Source organism: Crocuta crocuta, unplaced genomic scaffold (genome assembly GCF_008692635.1).
Source record: "Crocuta crocuta isolate KB4526 unplaced genomic scaffold, BGI_CrCroc_1.0 scaffold884, whole genome shotgun sequence".
Lineage (NCBI taxonomy): Eukaryota > Metazoa > Chordata > Mammalia > Carnivora > Hyaenidae > Crocuta > Crocuta crocuta.
Window position 1 is genome coordinate 2,903,122 of NW_027529549.1, and position 18,534 is coordinate 2,921,655.

Genomic DNA, 18,534 nt, shown 5'->3' on the forward strand with positions numbered 1-18,534 from the left:
GTCAGATGAGGGAGAATGGTTTGCTGTGTCAATACAATGTTAAACTCCTAAACATACTGATGTATATATGATCATTGATCCCCCTGGGTCTCAGACTGAGTGCTTCATATTTAACATATGGAGGCCATAAAGGCAACGTAATTAGCAGATAATACAGATGACTAAGAGACAGATGTCTTCCATCCCCTCTTTCTGTCTTATTTAACCAGATAGTTGTTAATAGCCAAAGGGAATTGTTTGAACTAGAGCTGGTTTAACAAGAAGTCTAGAGGTGAGTTAGCAGTTGTACTTCCTGGACAAGACTTTATTTGAATAGGCACCTTGGAAAGTATAGAGGGAGACCAAACATGCTAGAAGGAAACTGGAAGGCTAGAGTCCCTCTCAGGGACTATAGCAATGTCCTGAGGCTCTGAAAGTAGGTGGAAGACTTGAAGCTGCCTTGACTGAACTGAATTGTCAAATGAAACTTGCATGATCCTCTTCACCAACTTAGTGGTGTGAGTTCACTTTGTTTTCTTTTTTAATATTTAGGCTAATCACTGGATTGATTTTCAGATTTCCCTCCACAAACTGTCCAATAATTTTACTTATTTAGTCCAAGGATTCCAGTCCTACTTCTAAACTGCAGCAGAAAAAAAAACCTGGAAAAATTATTAGTCTGGTAGTAGAAACCATGTTTCATACAGGTTTCTTCTGTCATAGCTACATGGTGTTGCTGTTCAAAATGATCTTCATGGTTTAACACCTTCTTGCACCCTGCTGCAGTGATGCCATTGCTGGTCCAAATCCTTCTGCAGACAGTAGTCATTCTTCAAGAGTTTATTTATTCCCCCCATCTAGTGTTATGCTATGCAAAGAGTGCTCTTTTTGGGAGGCTCCCAGGGTTGCAGTTCTCTAGTTGAGATTTTCTCTTACTTAAAGGAGCCAAGGAGGCTGGCTGGATAGGGAAGAATTCCAGTCTTGCTAATGTGCTTTTCCAGAACCAACTCTCCAAATATAATCTTAGATTTCTCTCTCTTTATAGCTAATAAAACTGAACTTCACAGAATTGAAGTGATTTGCCCATTCATTATGTGCTGAGCCATGACAAATTTGTGGGTCTGCCTCAGTTAGACCAGTGACAGTCCAGTCCTTTCCTCTTGCTATCATCCAGGCTGCTTGCAGCCTGAGGTGCATGCACAATCATTAGAAAGCAGTGATCTTTAGCTGAGCATAGTGCAAGAGACTTCTTGTCCTGATACCTTCTTCTGTGCTCTGTTTGCTTCTGCAAAACCAGGCTTGCTGGGGGTAATAGACAAAGAACAGAAAATGAATAATTTATATTTCACTCTTTCACAGAGGCTCCCCACTGGGTTGCTTTCTAGGAAAAATATTCCTGGCTTGCAGTCTCAGCATGAGAGCATGTGCCAGGCCCAGCCCATTGTCCCCCTCTTCACACTGTCTGAGATATTACCCAGACAGAAATGTCAAGCTTCTGGGTTTGATTATTGCCTTTTTATTTTGGTCCCTGGGAAGAAGGAATGCTTTCTATCATTCATGGGCAAAGTCTCACTTTCTTAGTGTTTAGTTGCTGTCAGAATGACCCAGATGGCAGGTAACGCAATAGTGGTACTTCTAACAAGACCACCAGAATTCTTAGTTGATATCTTCCATGCATAGCTACTCCCAGCTGTCAGTATTATAGACTGAGAGTTGACATAGACCTTAGGGACTAATTTTTATTCCATTTTCTTCTTGCCCATTGTTCTAAATGAGTTAACCAGGATGTCTACCATTCTTTCCTATGAGAAAAATATGTTGCCTATGGAGTATGTTGAGTGTCCAGCTCTGGGATGCTGTGTTCTTTATCACATGACCTCATTTTACTCTGGACAAAGCTGCTGGGATCAGATATAAGGATCTGACCCAAATGTAGGCAAACCTTAAACCGACTGGTGGTCTATGATACAACTTAGTGCTAAAAGCTCAATAAACAATAATTTTTATGGGCTAATCAATTTCCCTTCTGTACTGCACTTTTCTGTACTATGGAACAAATCACATAATAAGCAGTGGGAGTAGAGAGAAGGACCATGATAGGCATGAGTTAGCAGCTATGCGTAAGTTAAAGCCATGAAGAAGCAGAAACTAGGGAAAAGCAGAGAAAGGGGTAGAAAAGGAAGTCAGGTAGAAATAAGAGGAGATGCAAGAGATAGAAAGAGAAATGAGCAGAGACAGTAGCTCAGAACTTAGTCACATTACTGACAGCCTGCTGAGTCTAAGATCCCCAGACTTGTGCAGCTAAGTTCCCTAAAGCTTCACCAAATACAGAATTATCTTTTGTTCCAGTTTCTTTAGGGATGACCATATTATAATTTCTATTCATCAATATCTGACAAATTTTTATTTACCTTATTGCCACAATTATCCTATAAGAGTTAGCCTGAATGGAACTCTGTGTTTTGCCACTAAAGTAATATAAATCCTACATTTCCAGCCTCATCTATTGTAAGAATATCCTCTATAACATCCTTGGCAAATATCCATATATTTTCTGCTTAAAGACCTATAAGACTGAGGTGTTCTATATCACAAGAAGGCCCATGTCATTTTTAATCACTTTAGAGAATCAGTTGGGTTTTTTTTTTTAATGTTTTATTTATTTCTGAGAGAGAGAAAGAGATAGCGTGAGCAGGGAGAGTCAGAGAGAGAGGGAGACACAGAATCTGAAGCAGGCTCCAGGCTCTAAGCTAGCTGCCAGCAGAGAGCCCTATGCAGGTCTCTGAACCCATGAACCATGAGATCATGACTTGAGCTGAAGTCCGGAGGCTTAACCAACTGAGCCACCCAGGTGCCCAAGAATCAGTCTTGAGACCATTTTCCAGAAATCTAGTCACTTCATAGTTTTTCATGTTCATCCTGACCCACCCATTACCCTTGAACTCTGTTACAAAGTGGTTATTTTGTTTTGTTTTTGTTTTTAATTTTCAACTTTCTCTTATGGAATTTGTTGAAGCTCAACCATAAGATATTGCCATCCTTCAATTTTATTTTCTATTTTAAAATGCATTCCTGGTAATTGACTTCATTAAGACCTCATTCTTATATATTGGTGGTCTGTAATGTATGCATACCACCTCCTGATCCTAAACTCTCTTTTCAAAGTTGTCTTATCTTTTACCCATTTGTTTCCATGATTGAACTATCTACATCCAAGCTTTAAATTTATAATTTCAGTACTTTAAGCCTAGATCTCTTATTTTAAAACTTTATTTAGGTGAAGAATAAAACTTTTGGAAGGAACTGGAAACTTCTAGTCATTAAGTTGTAGAATCTAAGGAGGTATCCTATGAAGAAATTACCTTTTTCTTCCTTCGGTAAAAAAGTTGACCATTATATTTTAATTCAAGCCCTGTTTATACCATAAAGTTATAAATCTAAAGATTACTCACAGAGATGTTGGTGGGGTAGTCTGTGTCTACCATGACTTCATGCCTTCAAATTAAACAATGTATCACCACATCATTCAAACAGAGCTAATGAAACATGAATATTAAGTGGGCCTCTGGGCTCAAACATGGCAATTATCTTGCTTCTTTTGCTTTGTTTCTGTGTCTATTGTTTGTGTTAATGACCTTTCAGTTTGTACCTATCTCTAGAAACTCTTATATTTGTCTTCAATGTTTCCATGTCTCAAGTTTACCAGCATATTTGGTTTCCCTGCTTTTGATGCTTGGGATGCCTGGGAACATCTTTTGCATTCTGTGGCTTGTTCTACTCCTGGATACTCACAGGAACTACCGGGCATTCATTCACTTCCCCTTTCTCCAGGAACATAAACACTATTAAGAGTTAAATGAAAGTGGTAACTTGAAAAAGTTCATTATAGTTGCCACCTTACAAATGAACTGCGAATTCCTGGGAGGCCCTGCGAGGCTATGGATGGCTTAGAATTAAAAAAAAAAAAAAAAAAAAGAACATGGGTTTTGATTTGCCTTTGGCCTGTAAAGGTTTAAATCAGATTAGCTCCTAGGAGGCAGAAAACAATATGGCTCTGCTAAGGAATGCCACATGGATAAGGTTCAGACAAGGTATGAAAACAGAACAGAGGCCTAATGCTTGGCAGGCATTCTTATTAACTACTATAGGAATGTAAACTTGTACTCAATAAGCTCTGCCTTTTTGAATTCTGCTTATTTCTCTCTGTGTGTGCATGTATTTGTGTGTGTTCGCTTTTATAATGTTGTTACAAAAGTCCAGCCATGATCAGTCGAAATAAGAATAAAAGAAAGGGTCATGATTCCATTTTGTTTTTAAATAGTTGTTATTTAAATAAATATTTGTAATGCTTGCCATGTCATGACTGTGCCAGGCGCTAAGGTTGGCAGGATGAATAAGACAGATACAACCCCTGCCCTCACAGGATATAAAGTCTATAAATGTTCTGTAGGACAAGGAGAGGAGGGAAAGTCAGGTAACCCAAAAGGACAAAGCATGCAAAAGTGACAGAATCCAAAGAGGGAAGAGACATCTTAGAGGTTAAATGCTGAAGAATCTTTGTACAGTACCCATTAGCTTCCCCCCCTTTTTTTTTCTTAAACAATGGGCTTTCTTAAGAGCCCTCTTAGTTGGGCCCTGAGAACATTTTATTCAAGGTGGTTCTCTTATAGTCTTGAACCCTACCTGCTTTGTATACAGAAGGTTTTTAGTAATTCTAATACAGGTTCTATCCAGTTTGGCTCCAGTCTCCTTGCCCATCTCTAGGTCAGTCTTCATAAACCTCTGTTAAAAATGAATGATATGGCCTTAAAGTATTCTCTTTCTTCTTTGTAACTTGTCTTAGTGGGCAAATGCTTCTTTCTAAAAAATATAACCAGTGATGTGGCAGTAAATGTTTAATCACCAGCTCTATGAAGGAAAGTATGTGGTATATAGATATATAGATAGAGATACATACATGTTTATAAGTTTATTAAGAATTTTACTGACATCAGGGGCACCTGGGTGGCTCAGTTGATTAAATATCTGACTTCAGCTTAGGTCATGATCTCACAGTTTGTGGGTATCAGAGTCTGTGCTAACAGCCCAGAACCTGGAGCCTGCTTCAGATTCTGTGTTTCCCTCTCCCTTTCTGTCCTTCCATGCTTGTACTCTCTCAAAAATAAATAAATAAATAAATAAATAAATAAATAAATAAATAAATAATAAATTTTAACTGACATCAATATGTGAATTACAAATACTAGAATATACAATACTCTTATCATAAATTCTATTTGGTGAATTGATTCTCACAGTGTTTTGTTGATTTTTGCCGAACTCTTTCATCCTTATCTGAACTGTTACTGCAATTGATGAATGACTGTACTTCCAACATGAATGCTGTTTGGTATTTTCATTTCTATTAACTAATAACACAGAAGTGGAAAAAATGAAGTGGTATGTCGGAATTTTATTCATTTGTCAGTGATGTGTACAGCTTATTTGCTGAATTTGATAAAAGTTTTAGAGTACAGGAAGATTATTTTTCAAACAGTTATAGACATAACATGCTTTAAAATGTAATCTGCATTATTAACTTTTCTTCAGCACATTCTTAAGTCTAAATAGTCAGCAGAACAATAAATCAAGCCTTGACTTTTATTTCCATGCTGTGAATATTTCCACCATGGCTAATTTTAGGCTACCAAACTGATGTCACCGAGTTCAGACTTGGGAAGGGATGTGTAGCAGTATACCATTCCATATTATTTCCACTTTACAGTTATAATAGACGTAAATAACCTCAACAGCATTTATAATATAATGGGGCACTAGGTGGCTAGTTGGTTGAATGTCCAACTTCAGCTCAGATCATGATCTCACAGTTTGTGAGTTCGAGCCCTGCATCAGGTTCTGTGCTGACAGCATGGAGCCGGGAGTCCACTTTGAATTCTGTGTCTCCCTCTCTCTGCCTCTCCCTTTCTCATGCTCTCTCTCTCTCTCTTAAAAACAAAAAAAATTTAAAAAATTTTAAAGCATATGTAATATTAAATATATTAAAATCATTAGGAATGGTGGGTTTTGAGGATTTATTGATTTTTTTAGTATTATTTAATTATAAATTTGCATGATAAAAATTTTAATAATGGCTGTGTTTAATAATCAGCTTGACAAATTTCTGGAAATTGAACAATAAGCTGGCTCTAGCACACCACTCAGTGTAGCCCTTTGGTTTTATGATCCTTAGTCTTAATTCCTAGAGCAGAATGAGTAAGAGTACTACAATTAGTGGTATGGCTTTGCAATTATATATTATTGTTTCACATTTTCTTCCCTGTTTTAAGATTTTAAGATTTTATTTTTTAGTTTTTAGTTTTTGAGAGAGAGAGAGTGATAGAGCATGCTCTTGAGAGCAGGGGAGGAGAAGAGGGAGAGGGAGAGAGAGAACCTTAAGCAAGCTCCATGGCCAGTGCAGAGCTCTATTTCAACACTGTGAGATCATGACCTGAGCTGAAATTAAGAATCAGATGATTAATTGATTGAGCCAGCCAGGTACCCTGAGATTTTAAGATTTTAGAATTCCAATTTGCAAGCCGTGTGCAATTCTAATTTGAAGCTCATGCAGAGACTTTGGATGTGCTTTCTTGGTGGTAAGTTTTTCACTTTGCAACAATTTCAGAAAGAAGGAAGAGACATTGGGTCTCATTTGCACACTGGCTCCCTGTTGCATAGATCTTGGTCCCTAAGTAGATACTTGAAGCTTTGTCCCTTTATGGGAGCAAGACCCCAGTCAGTGGTTGTGGTAAATGGGGTCAGGGCTTAGCAGGTTGAAGAGGCAAAATTTAGGTAGGAAGAAGAGCAGGGAGGGATAAGGTCTTTTTTTGCTAGTGTTAGAATATTTTTATAATCTCAGTCTTCTTGAGAATGAGTAATCAAGAAATGCCCTAATGAATAGGTAGTTCTGGGACAGGGGAAGAATGTCATATTATTGATAAAAATTGGAATCAAGATGTCAGCTAAGGTTATGTACCTCTTGCAACTTTAGAACAATTGATTTAGGCTCTAGAACTCGTATCCTTGTGGAAAATGGCTCTAGACAAAATGCAGCCCTCCTGACACCTTGATTTTGGAAATCTATTTTGGACTTCTGACATCCAGAACTATAAGACAATAAATGTACATTGTTTTAAGCCACTGAATTTGTGGTGATTTGTTGTAGCACAAGAGGAAACTACTACATCTTCTTTTCCATCTGCAGGGATTTCACGAAGAGGTTTTCCCGTGAACATGAAAGGCAGCACAGAATCACTGATGAGTCTACTTTCAATTGATTCAATTTTGGGGAACACACCCAATATCCCCACAAAGCAACCCAATCTCTATCTCTGGCTTTGGCAACGTAGTTGGATTTTACTCTCTGATCTCCCCTGCATCAAATGAGAGGGGTCACTTTCCCTGGCACCTCAGCATAATATCCTCTAAAGTCACTACAGTGGCCAGGAGGATCACCTCCATCATAAACAGCACAAGCATAAGCCTGGCCATGGAAGAGCTTCTTCGAAGCCACAGCTCAGGCTGCTCTGTGGTGTCTGTGTGACAGCTCCATTAGAGGGGTGTGTCACACAGCCATTATCCAGTCACATCTTAAGTGCAGCCCGCTGGGCTCAAATACCACTTTAGGAAGCAACAAATAATTTTCTGTTATTGATGAGGGTCGCCACAAGTCTCCTCCTGCTCTGTGGCACTTGTTTCCACAGCCCATTGCTGTTACGAAATGAAAACCCAGTATTAAACGTTTAATTCTGAAATATATTTTCTCAAGAGGTGTTCATTTGAGCTCCCGGGATTTTGAAAGTTTTTTTTTTCACCCTTGGCTGCAAGCTCTCTCAGCCCTAGGCACCCCTGCTGCTGGTCATTGAAGGATGAAGGATGAAATGATTGCTTTCAAGAGTGGGTAATCACTGGTCTCAACACTCCATCAAATAGCATCATCAGCAGAGGGCAAGTGGGGAAGCTGTCTTTACTTGTCTGATGGCTAGAGGCTGTGGCTGCTGCCTATAGTCAGCAGCCCCAACTTCCTCCTGCATACTGGATAGGAGTTACCATATAAGCAATTTCAGGTAGAGGTAGGAGACTAATTATACTGATTTGGGGGACTTCAAAGCATACTTTGGCAACATTCAAGTCTGGGTTGGAATTGCAGGGTTGTTTTATTTTGTTTTTGTTTTGTTTTTTTTTACTTTCTTAGCTGTGGATCTTAGACAAGGTACCTCTCTGGAACTTTAGGATCCTTGACTATTAAATGATGATCATATTTCCCTTTTGGCAGGTTCTTATGAAAATCAGAGATAATATGTGGTGTCAATATCTACTATCGTGCTTGTTATAGAACTGAGGAATTACTCAGGAAATCCTAATTCTCATTATCAGTAAATATTAAAACAACTTCTGCATTAGTCTCATCTTCTTTTGGTTGTTAGCTTATTGGCTCCATTTTTTTTTTTTTTTTTTTTCAGATGAGGAAGGTAAAGCCGAGGAAGTTTTGGTGACTTGCTCAAGTGGTACATACCATGCCACTGGCCTTTTGTTCAATGTTATGCAAAGCATCACTTGGGAGCTTGACAGAAATGCAAATTCTTAGGCCCTATCTATAGAGTCAGCATCTCTGAGGACAGAAACCAGGAGCTGATGTTTTAACATGCTCTCCTGATAATTCTTAGGTTCAAAAAGAACTGTTTAAGCTCATGACCTAGATCTTGTTTTGATCTAGCATGCTGACTTTCTAGTTCCAGCTCCAAACTGTTGCTGTCATCCGGGACAATTTAATTGACTGACCAGATGACTGATCAGCCTCTCTCTTTTTCCCTTTCTCCTTCTTGCCCACACATAGGCATACTCATGTGAAAGTAACAATGCTGCTGACCAGCCCCAAACCAGAAACTGTATTAGCTGTAGAGAAAGGAGCACTAATAGGAATCTCTTTAATGTTACACCAGAAAGAAAGAGTTGTGTTGCAGGAGCAACACATAATGGACATAATGGAGAATATGTGCTTTAAGCTTACTCCATGTTGCCTGGCGCTTGGCAAGATGATTGAAGACAGCCAGCCTATCTAGTGGGTGGCAATGGTGGGAAATGCTATTGACTCATGGGTCTGATGTCGGATATTTAGATGCCTGATTGATGTTCAAAGCTCCATCTGCTTATTTCATCAAACCTCGGAGACTTTCTCTTGGCCTTTCCATTAAAATCAATAACTTGGGAGACTGCGTAATAGTGACTGAGGGCCTGAGCTTGAAGCCAGGCAGTCTTGGGTTTCAATATTTTCTCTTAACCCTGCTACATGAAGCTGGACCCTTGGTTTATTTCTGACTCTCAATGTTTTCATCTCTTTGGAAGTGGGATCAGCAAACTTTTTCTGAAAACTTCTGTCTCAACTAATCAACTCTGCCATTGTACCATAAACATAACCATCGATATTATGTAAATGACTGGTATGGCTATGTTGTAATAAAATCTTATTTATAAAATTGGCAGTGGGCTGAATTTAGACTGCAATTCATAGTCTCCAGACTCTAGTCTAGAGGGAATAATGGTGTTTCTTTTTAGAATATATACACACACACATATCTATTACCTGATATAAATTAGGTGTACCACAATTGGTATTTATTATATTTGTAGGCTGTATCAAAATGGCACATTAGTACATATTTGATAATGAGAGCTAGATGACAGGACCAACATTCTGAATAAGGACAAGATTTTAAATCTTGTTTTTAATTAGCTATTCCTCCATGTTAGGACCTAGAGGGGCACATAGGCTGCTGCCATGGCTGCTGATACTAATGATGATACTAAGAAGGAGAAGGAGGAGAAGGAGGATGACAGGAAGAAGAATACATATTAAGTACTTGCTCTAAATCTGGAATTATTTTTAGTACTTTACCTGTACATTATTTAACTCTCGCAAGCAACCCTATTATGCCTGTACTATCTTTAGCCCCTTTTTATACACAAAGAAATCAAGTCGAGTAATTTGCTCAAGATAACATAACTAGTAATCAGCAGGTCTGAGGTATAAACTTAGTCTGGTCTCACACCTAGCTCTCCCTAACCATTAGGCAATACTGCCTCTCTACTGCACTTTGAAGGCATAATGCCCTGAGGTACGCACTGAGAACTATGGAGAAGAAACGCCTCAGTGGATGCTTAGCCTGCATGGATTTCAACCCTGAACTATTTGAGGTGTGTTCTTGTGTGGGGTTTGCAGATCCTTTCTTTGTTTAGTTTCTGCTTAGGGCCCCCAGTCTGATGTTCCTTTTGGGGATTCACTCTTGGGTCTGCATTTCCACTTCTTCAAAACATCACAGACATTCTCATAATGACACTGACAGCGTCTCTGCTGGCTTCCATCAACAAACTCACTTCTTTTTCACCAGAACCCCTGCTCTTTTACTGGGAATTCAATAGTTCTGAGTGGAGATACAGAGACACAGATGAGATTTGACCTCAAGACATCAACTAGGGTTTCCCCAAGATACTTGACAAGGAGTTTCTAAAGAGTCTGGTGTCCTGCCTCTGGGTTTACTGACCACTTCCACAGCTCTTTGTCCTGTTCCCCATGTCAGTGCTCCATGTGCTCATGAGGCTTAGGTATCTCTGATGGCTTATCTATTTCTTCCAGGCAAATAAATGAAGGACAAAGCTGAGGACTGGAGACGGACTGTTCTTGGATTCTTTTCAAATTCTCCCTTGCTCTGGTGCTGGGTCCTGGTATCAAGTTTTTCCTGGTCTGTGACATCTTATAATCCAAAAGTGTCACCCTCCCCCCACACACAAACCAAAGAGCCATAGCTAGCATGGGCATTCTTGTTTCAGCTGTTCATCTGAAAGAAAGTATGACTAACTATGCCTACTCTTATTGAAAGCTAGTAAAGAAAAGAAAAATAGTTTAATTATAATGCCATGATGTTGGATAATAATAATGACAATAACTACATTTACAGGGTTCTCTATGTGCCAGGCACTGTTCTAAGGTACTAGATGTCTTTTCTTACCAATGACAAATTCATTAGTCAAGATCAAGTGCGATTCAGCACTAAGAACATAAAAACCAAATGGCCAAGAAGAGGGAACATTCAGAAATTCAGACTGTTATTAAGATGAGAATGGAAACATTAAGGTCAGAGGGGGAGTGAGAGGAAGTAGGGACAGAATAAATTATAATGTTGGAAACTCTGATACATGCTGCACAAATACCTCGGCGAGATGGTTACAGGGAGGAGAGAGGGTAGAAAATAAGAAATGTAAACTTTATTGAATACTTAATATGTGACCTGTATTTCCTACACATAGTATCATTTAGCTCTCCCTTAACAATACTCTCTTAGTCAGCTTGGGCTGACACAACAACATAGCATGGACTGGGTGGCTTGAACAACAGACCTTTATATCTCACAGCTCTGAAGGCTGGAAGTCCAAGACCAGGGCATCATCAGGGTCATGTTCTGCAAGACACTCTTCCTGGCTTGTAGATGGCTGTCTTCTCACTGTGTCCTCACATGACCTTTCCTTGGTGCATGTGCATGAAGAGAAAGAGAGAGAGAACTTTCTTCCTCTTCTGAGGCTACCAATCCTCTCGATTGGGATCTCACCCTTATGACTCATTTAACCTTAATTACATTCAAAAAGTCTCATCTCCCAAAATAATCACACTGGGGTTACAGCTTTATCATATGAATTTGGGAGGGGCACAACCCAGTCCACGGCAAACACTATGAGAAAAGTATTATTAATTTTAATTTATAGATGAGAAAGTTAACGCTTAGAACAAGTAATAATTTGTGCATGGCCTTACATACAGGACATGGTAAAGGAAGTTTCAAACCCAGAAGCTCTGACTGCTAAGCTTTTCTCCATCCCAGGCCACTTGGGGGATGGTGTGGGCAAGTCTGTGGGAGCTCTCTATGGTTCCAGGGGCTGAGCTAGGCCTCCTGGACCTGCTCCTATGTTAATTTTTCCCAGCTGGGGTGGCTTTTCAGGTGAGAATATTGAGACTGTATTTTTCCTCTGTTTTCTTTTCCCTGCCTCTCTTGGATTATTGGTTCAAGCAGATGTTCTGCCACTTTGTAAAGAAATTAGCAGGCTCTGGAGGTACTGAGTGGACTTCTGTGATTTTCTCCTCTCTGTGCCAACGAGAACAAGCCTTTTGCTGTTTTTCTTTCACCCAGAGCTTCCAGGATTGTTAATAAAGCCTACACCTCTCTGGTGGCAGTGGTGGCCATCTGCCCTCTAGGCCATCTATCTGGTTGTCCGGAAGTAACCTCTCATTGTCTGTGGCAATAAATCCGAGCTGGGAGCCTCTCTGATGGAAAGAACGTTTACAGTCTCAGCTGTCTTCTCCATAATGTATCTTCAGACTGTCTTTTTGCCATGCCAGGAATTTGTAGGTGATAGCTTATCTTTCTTTATCCATTCAGCTTAGAAGTATGCATATGGGCCTTGTTCACCTTGTCAGGAAGAATCAGCTTTTCCATGAAAAAAAAGGAGGGTGAGAAAGCTCCAAGCTAGGTCAGCCGTGGCCACATTCTTCAGTGATAGCTCTGGACAGGAAGGCATGAGAAACTAAGAATAGATTTGCAAATAGACCTTTTAAAAGGTACACAGAAAATGCAAATTAAGAAAAGAAATACAGTACCATTTCTTTTAATCAAACTGGCAAAAAAGTTTTTTTAAGGCAGCAAAGGGCTCAGCTTTGGTGAGAATGCAGTCAAATGCTCAATATGTCAATTTTCACAGCTCCTTTTGTGGGCAGTATGGCATCATGTTTCAAAAGTCTTCAAAAAGCACCTACCTTTTGGGATGCCTGGATGGCTCAGTCAGTTAAACGTCTGACTTTGGCTCAAGTCATGATCTCACGGGAGTTTGAGCCCTTCATTGGGCTCTGTGCTGACAGCTCACCTGGAGCCCGCTTCAGGTTTTGTGTCTCCCTCTCTCTCTGCCCCTCCCCTGCTCATGCTCTGTCTCTCTCACAAGTAAGCATTAAAAAAATTTTTTTAAAAAGCACCTACCTTTTAAACAGGTGAATCCACTTCAATATATTCTAATAAAATAATCATGCACCTGCAGAAAGATTTTGCTGTGAGACATTTATTGCAGCATTTATAATAGTGAAAATTGGTATAACCAAATGCTAGTAATTGTGTAGTTAAGTAATTTATGGCACATTAATGCAATGGAATAATATCCAGACACCAAGAATCTGATATATTAAATATTTGTTGACATAGAAAGATACTTATGATACATTTTAAGTTTAAAACAGGTTAAAAGTCAGTATACACAGTATGATTTATTGTATATACTGTATGTATTATATATATATTAAAGACTGGAAAGTTATATGCCTAAGATATTCAATAGCCATATATGGGCACATGACTGCAGTTTTCTTCTTCTTTTTTTTTATTAATGCTTTAAGTTTATTTATTTTGAGAGAGAGAGAGAGCAAGCAGGAGAGAGGCAGAGAGAGAAAGAGAGAGAGAGAAAGAGAGAGAGAGAGAGAGAGAGAGAGAGAGAGAGAGACTAAGACACAGACACTGAAGCAGGATCCGGGCTCTGAACTGTCAACATAGAGCCCAATGTGTGGCTCGAACCCATGAACTCGATCATGACCTGAGCTGAAGGTGGACACTCAACTGATTGAGCCACCTGGGCACCTCTACAGTAACCACTTTTGNAATTAATGCTTTAAGTTTATTTATTTTGAGAGAGAGAGAGCAAGCAGGAGAGAGGCAGAGAGAGAAAGAGAGAGAGAGAAAGAGAGAGAGAGAGAGAGAGAGAGAGAGAATCTCAAGCAGATTCCACTCTGCCAGCACAGAGCCCAGTGAGGGGCTTGAACTCCTGAACCATGAGATCATGACCTGAGCTGATATCAAGAGTCAGATGCTTAACAGACTGAGCCACCCAGGCACCCCTGCATTTTCTCTACTTTCCTATATTTTTATTAAAATGTTAATACAATAATAACCAGGTCTTACTTTTCTAATACTTTTTAAAATATTTATTTAGTTTTGAGACAGAAAGAGACAGTGTGAGCTGGGAAGGCACAGAGAGAGAGGGTGACACATTCTGAAGCAGGCTCTAAGGGCCCCAGTCTTATTTTTCTAATAGAAAAAAACTTATTTAAAGTTACAGAAATAGGGGCTCCTGGGTGGCTCAGTCAGTTAAGCATCCAACTTGGGCTCACATCATGATCTCATGTCTGTGAGTTTGAGCCCCTCATCGGGCTCTGTGCAGACAGCTCAGAGCCTGGAGCCTGCTTCAGTTTCTGTGTCTCCCTCTCTCTCTTCCCCTCCTCCACTCACACTCTTATTTATCTCTCTCTGTCTCAAAAATAAATAAACATTAAAAAATAAAGTTACAGAAAGAAACAATTGCTTAGAAGGTACACAGGACCTGAGGCACAGGTATAGACTGTAACCCTACCTATTGCCTCATTACCACCTATCTACTCTTTCATCCCTCTGTAAATCCTCTCCCTTCTCTCAAAATCCAGCTTTTTTCCTTTGCTGTCTGTGACTCCCCACAGTTGTATTGCATGAGAATGTGGACACTTTTTGATAAATTGTCTACAGTTCAGAAGTGAAAAGGAGGACACCTTTACTAGGATGATTGGAACCACAAGAAAAGAACAACTTATCTTTATTTGTATCACACACAAAAACAGAATTTTTAACTCCTTTGGTTACAATAGAGAATCATAACATCTAAACTCTGGTTAGTGTCCACACCAAGGATAGGGCAGCAAGCTGTTTCATAAATCATATTTCTACTTTGACTGGTGGCCCTACACTATATACACCAACTTAGCAATGAAAGTATGTTCTTTTCACCAATATCCTGGCAATGACTTGTATTTCCTTTTCAGGAACAAGTCTTAAAATGTTTTGAGGTAACAACTCCAATTAAAGCAAAATTACTCTCCTTAAAATGTTACTTTTGAGAACATAAGTTTCAAGTGAAGCACATTTCAGGAGCTAACATATACTTATTCAAAATATTAATTATTGTGATCTCAAACCAAGTGACAGCAAATTATTTGAATTCTAGCACTGACTTTCTATTCTTACATTTATTAAAAAACATTTGTGTGTCTCTAAAGGATAACACAAGACTCAGTTTCGCAATAAGAGCATTGTGTTGTTTTCTGTCACTTCTATTTTCTCATCCGGAATTAATTTAAATGAGTATCAGCCTAGTTGTCCACAGGATCTAATCTATTTACGCCCACTAAAGTTAACTGGACTAATTTCATTATGTCGTCATTGACACTATCATGCTTCTCCATGTGAGGAGTTGAATTCTCAGTTCTGAGATGGTCTCTGGGATATGCAAATGGGATGCAGAGGCTGTGGTTGTGTTCTGCCACTCTCAGCTGGATTTTGTATTATAGGGGAGCGATAGTCCTTATTACCACATGACTTCTGTCCACTCTGATTATGGAAACATTAAGTCAGTCATATATACTTAAATACCTCAATTGATTCTAAATAGCTCTGACCCCACAAGACTATATTTGTGGATATTTCTAAGCCTGCTCTCTCTACTCCCTCTTTATGCCACCTCTTGCTTCTCTATCCCAACTCTAATCTGCTGGATTTTAGGATTCAGCTTTTGCGTGGTAGTGAATTAAATGCCAAGAAGTCCTTCATTAAGAAATGTTAATGTGAATAAGCTTGGAGGTAAAACTTGTGTAGTGTGGCTGCAACCTTCCCTCCCCTTCTCTTACCCAGGGTGGACATTGCTAATCAAACATGGCATTATTTTCTTGTGGAGCCTGGATGCAGTCTCAGATCATTCCCAGTAGAGTTCTTCCAGAAATCATTACCAATGCAGTGGTGAAATTCATGAGACAAAATCAACTTGCCATTTCTGGACTCATCCTGCTAGCCCTTCTTGATCTGAACATATGGTAGTATCATTTTTCCCAAGTTTACAACTTATAAAACCAAGTTTCATCACAGGTTGCTTGGTTATTGCCCCAGCCCCTTCCTCTGCAGTGGATAGCTTTGATTAATTGAACTTGGGTCTCCAGATTTAAGATCCTTTACTCAAAAGCTTCCTTGGCACATCAAAACATAAATTGTTAAATGAAATTGTCAGCTATTTAAGCATACACTCCTTCCCTTCCAAATCCCTTTGCCTTTCACCTGTTATTGATTGGACATGTCCTATACCAACAATTGTGCTGGCACAATAGAGACATAAATAAATAAGATATAGTCAGTACCTTCACAGAATAAAGATGTGTAGGAGGTTCAACGATTGCCACATGAAACAGAACAAGACATGTGCTTAAAAGGGAAACTGAGTGCTGCAGAGGCCCAGAGAGAGGTATCACTTCCCACCAAAGGTTGGGGATGTGAATCATGGAGGAAGAAGCAATCAAGGTGCATATAAATTCTGCTGATTATGAGGTGTGTGACTTTGAACATGATGTTTTACCTCTCTAAGCTTCAGGTTCTTCCAATGCCAAGTGAGGATAATATTGGTCACTCTGCAGAAGATCTGAGCAAGGATTAGATGAATATGAGAAAATGAAGAGCAACTCAAATTGGCATTCTGTAAGTGCCCAATAACTGTTAACTCTCCAAATGCCTCCAGGATTGGACCAGGAGAAGAAAGAAAACTAAACATTCATTTACTGGTCACTCTGAGCTCCTGCCTTTTCATCTTTCAGAAACACTAGTAGTGGTGCTAACAGGAGTAGTGGGAGGGGAAGAGAATGAGAAGGGAAGAGGAGGAGGAAGTCAAAGGAAGCTTGCGATGGATAAAGGTGGAGGAAGATCAGTTTTTTTGAAGAACGGGACTTGCCTTTTCAGCAGCTGAGGTGTAGTGGCTGAGGGAGAGATTTTTGAAAGGGCTTCTGGAATCTAGTCCATGGAAGGATATGTCAACTTCTTCTCTTACATGCTCATGTGCCATTGTACGTGTGGTGGCGTTAGAATTGTACTCTTCCTAAACCCCAGAGGCCTCACAATGTACGTTCATCTTCACCCAGTGATCATGATGGCTAAATGTCCTCGATGGCCTTAGACCCTTAGAGTCACATCTATGTTAATTCCAACCCCTCCCTCAACGCGTCTCTCCACAATGCTCCCAGATCGGATGACCTACTGTTCACCTCACATATCTTACAATGATAATATAAAGTTCTAATGCCATGGAAACAATTTTGGTGTCTTAATTCAGTAGCTCTCAACCCTGTGTGCACATTAGAATCACTGGCAAGTCAGGGTTTCTTCCCCTCAGGATTTTGATTTAATTTATCTAAGGTGAGACCCTGGCCTCAGTCATTTTAAAAGCTCCCCAGGTATTTCCTAAAGTGCAATTAGGATCGAGTACCACTAATTTAATTGAATACATTTTGAGAAGAAAACCTCAGCCATAATTTGCCTGTTAATTCTAATACATAAAAAAAGAAGCACTGAAGAAAATTAACAGAGAAAAAATAGTGTTTATTTATTAGAGAAAAATGTTTGCCTTTTAAAATAGCTAGACTAAGGAGGCAGCATTTATACCAAGAATATTCATAGATAATTTTTGTCAAAGGCTTGGCTTATTTCTTGGGACATTATATAAAGAGAGAAATTCCAAGGATTTGAAACTGGTCCCAGGATTAGAAATTTGGAAGGATTTGTGTTGAATTATGAAATTAAAACATGGTCTAAGTTTAGCAAAAATTATTTCCCTATGAGTTATTGCTCATATTATCTTAACACATTAAATCTTGGCCTCCCTAAAAGGGAAATTGAACATCTTTATAAAATACATAGGGCTGGCCCTGGATATACACATATGCAAAACAGTTCAGATGACTTAAAAGGGACTAGGGAGACAGATCATCTATATATTTTGACCCAGTAATTTTACAGATGAGTAAACCAAAGGCTATAGAGTGGGAAAAGTTGTGTAAGAATGCAAAGCTGGGGCCCAGCTTTTACCTTCTGGTCCATTTCTTTATGATGTTGAATTTAACATTTAATGTTTATCAAGTATCTATCATGTGGCTGATTCTAGCAAGAGTCCTCTTTCTGAAACTGGGGGACAGGGCAGGAGGTTGGACATAAAAATTAAAGAAAAAAATCCAGGTAGTAGCTAGAATGCTCACTCATTCATACAACTCACAAATCTTATATTGGTCATGCCAAGTACTGAACAAGATCAGTAGCAAAGTCAGTGATGTTAAGTCCCCTGTCCTATTGACTCTTCCACTTAAGAGGAATAGGATCAGAGCTGGGTGGGTTTGGCCCTGAAGGCCAACATTAAATGGCACCAGCTGACGCAAGGATGAAGGGACACAGTCTGGCAGTTCACTGCCATGTATAGTCAGGAGGCATGTTACCTCATCCTTGATAAATTAAGCCTATTTGTAAAACATCCCAACCTCTTCCCAAAGTAAGACTAAGGCAGGCAACTTCCTCTGGGAAGAAGATTGCCAAATATAATACAGGATAGCAGTTAATTTGGACTTCAGATATACAGCAATTATTTTTCAAAGTATAAGTG

The 18,534-nt window shown here is 39.3% G+C and overlaps 1 long non-coding RNA gene across 2 annotated transcripts; it reads right to left on the bottom strand.

Moving 5' to 3' along the window:
* Positions 1-294: 294 nt before the first annotated feature.
* Positions 295-17,106, bottom strand: LOC144229396 (uncharacterized). Of its 2 annotated transcripts, none has more exons than XR_013334481.1 (3): positions 16,840-17,106; positions 13,035-13,086; positions 295-1,281 (listed from the first exon to the last, which is right to left on the bottom strand). It is a non-coding gene; the product is annotated as an uncharacterized LOC144229396 (long non-coding RNA). The 2 variants fall into 2 exon arrangements; XR_013334482.1 differs by lacking the exon at positions 295-1,281 and adding an exon at positions 4,669-4,839.
* Positions 17,107-18,534: the final 1,428 nt, after the last annotated feature.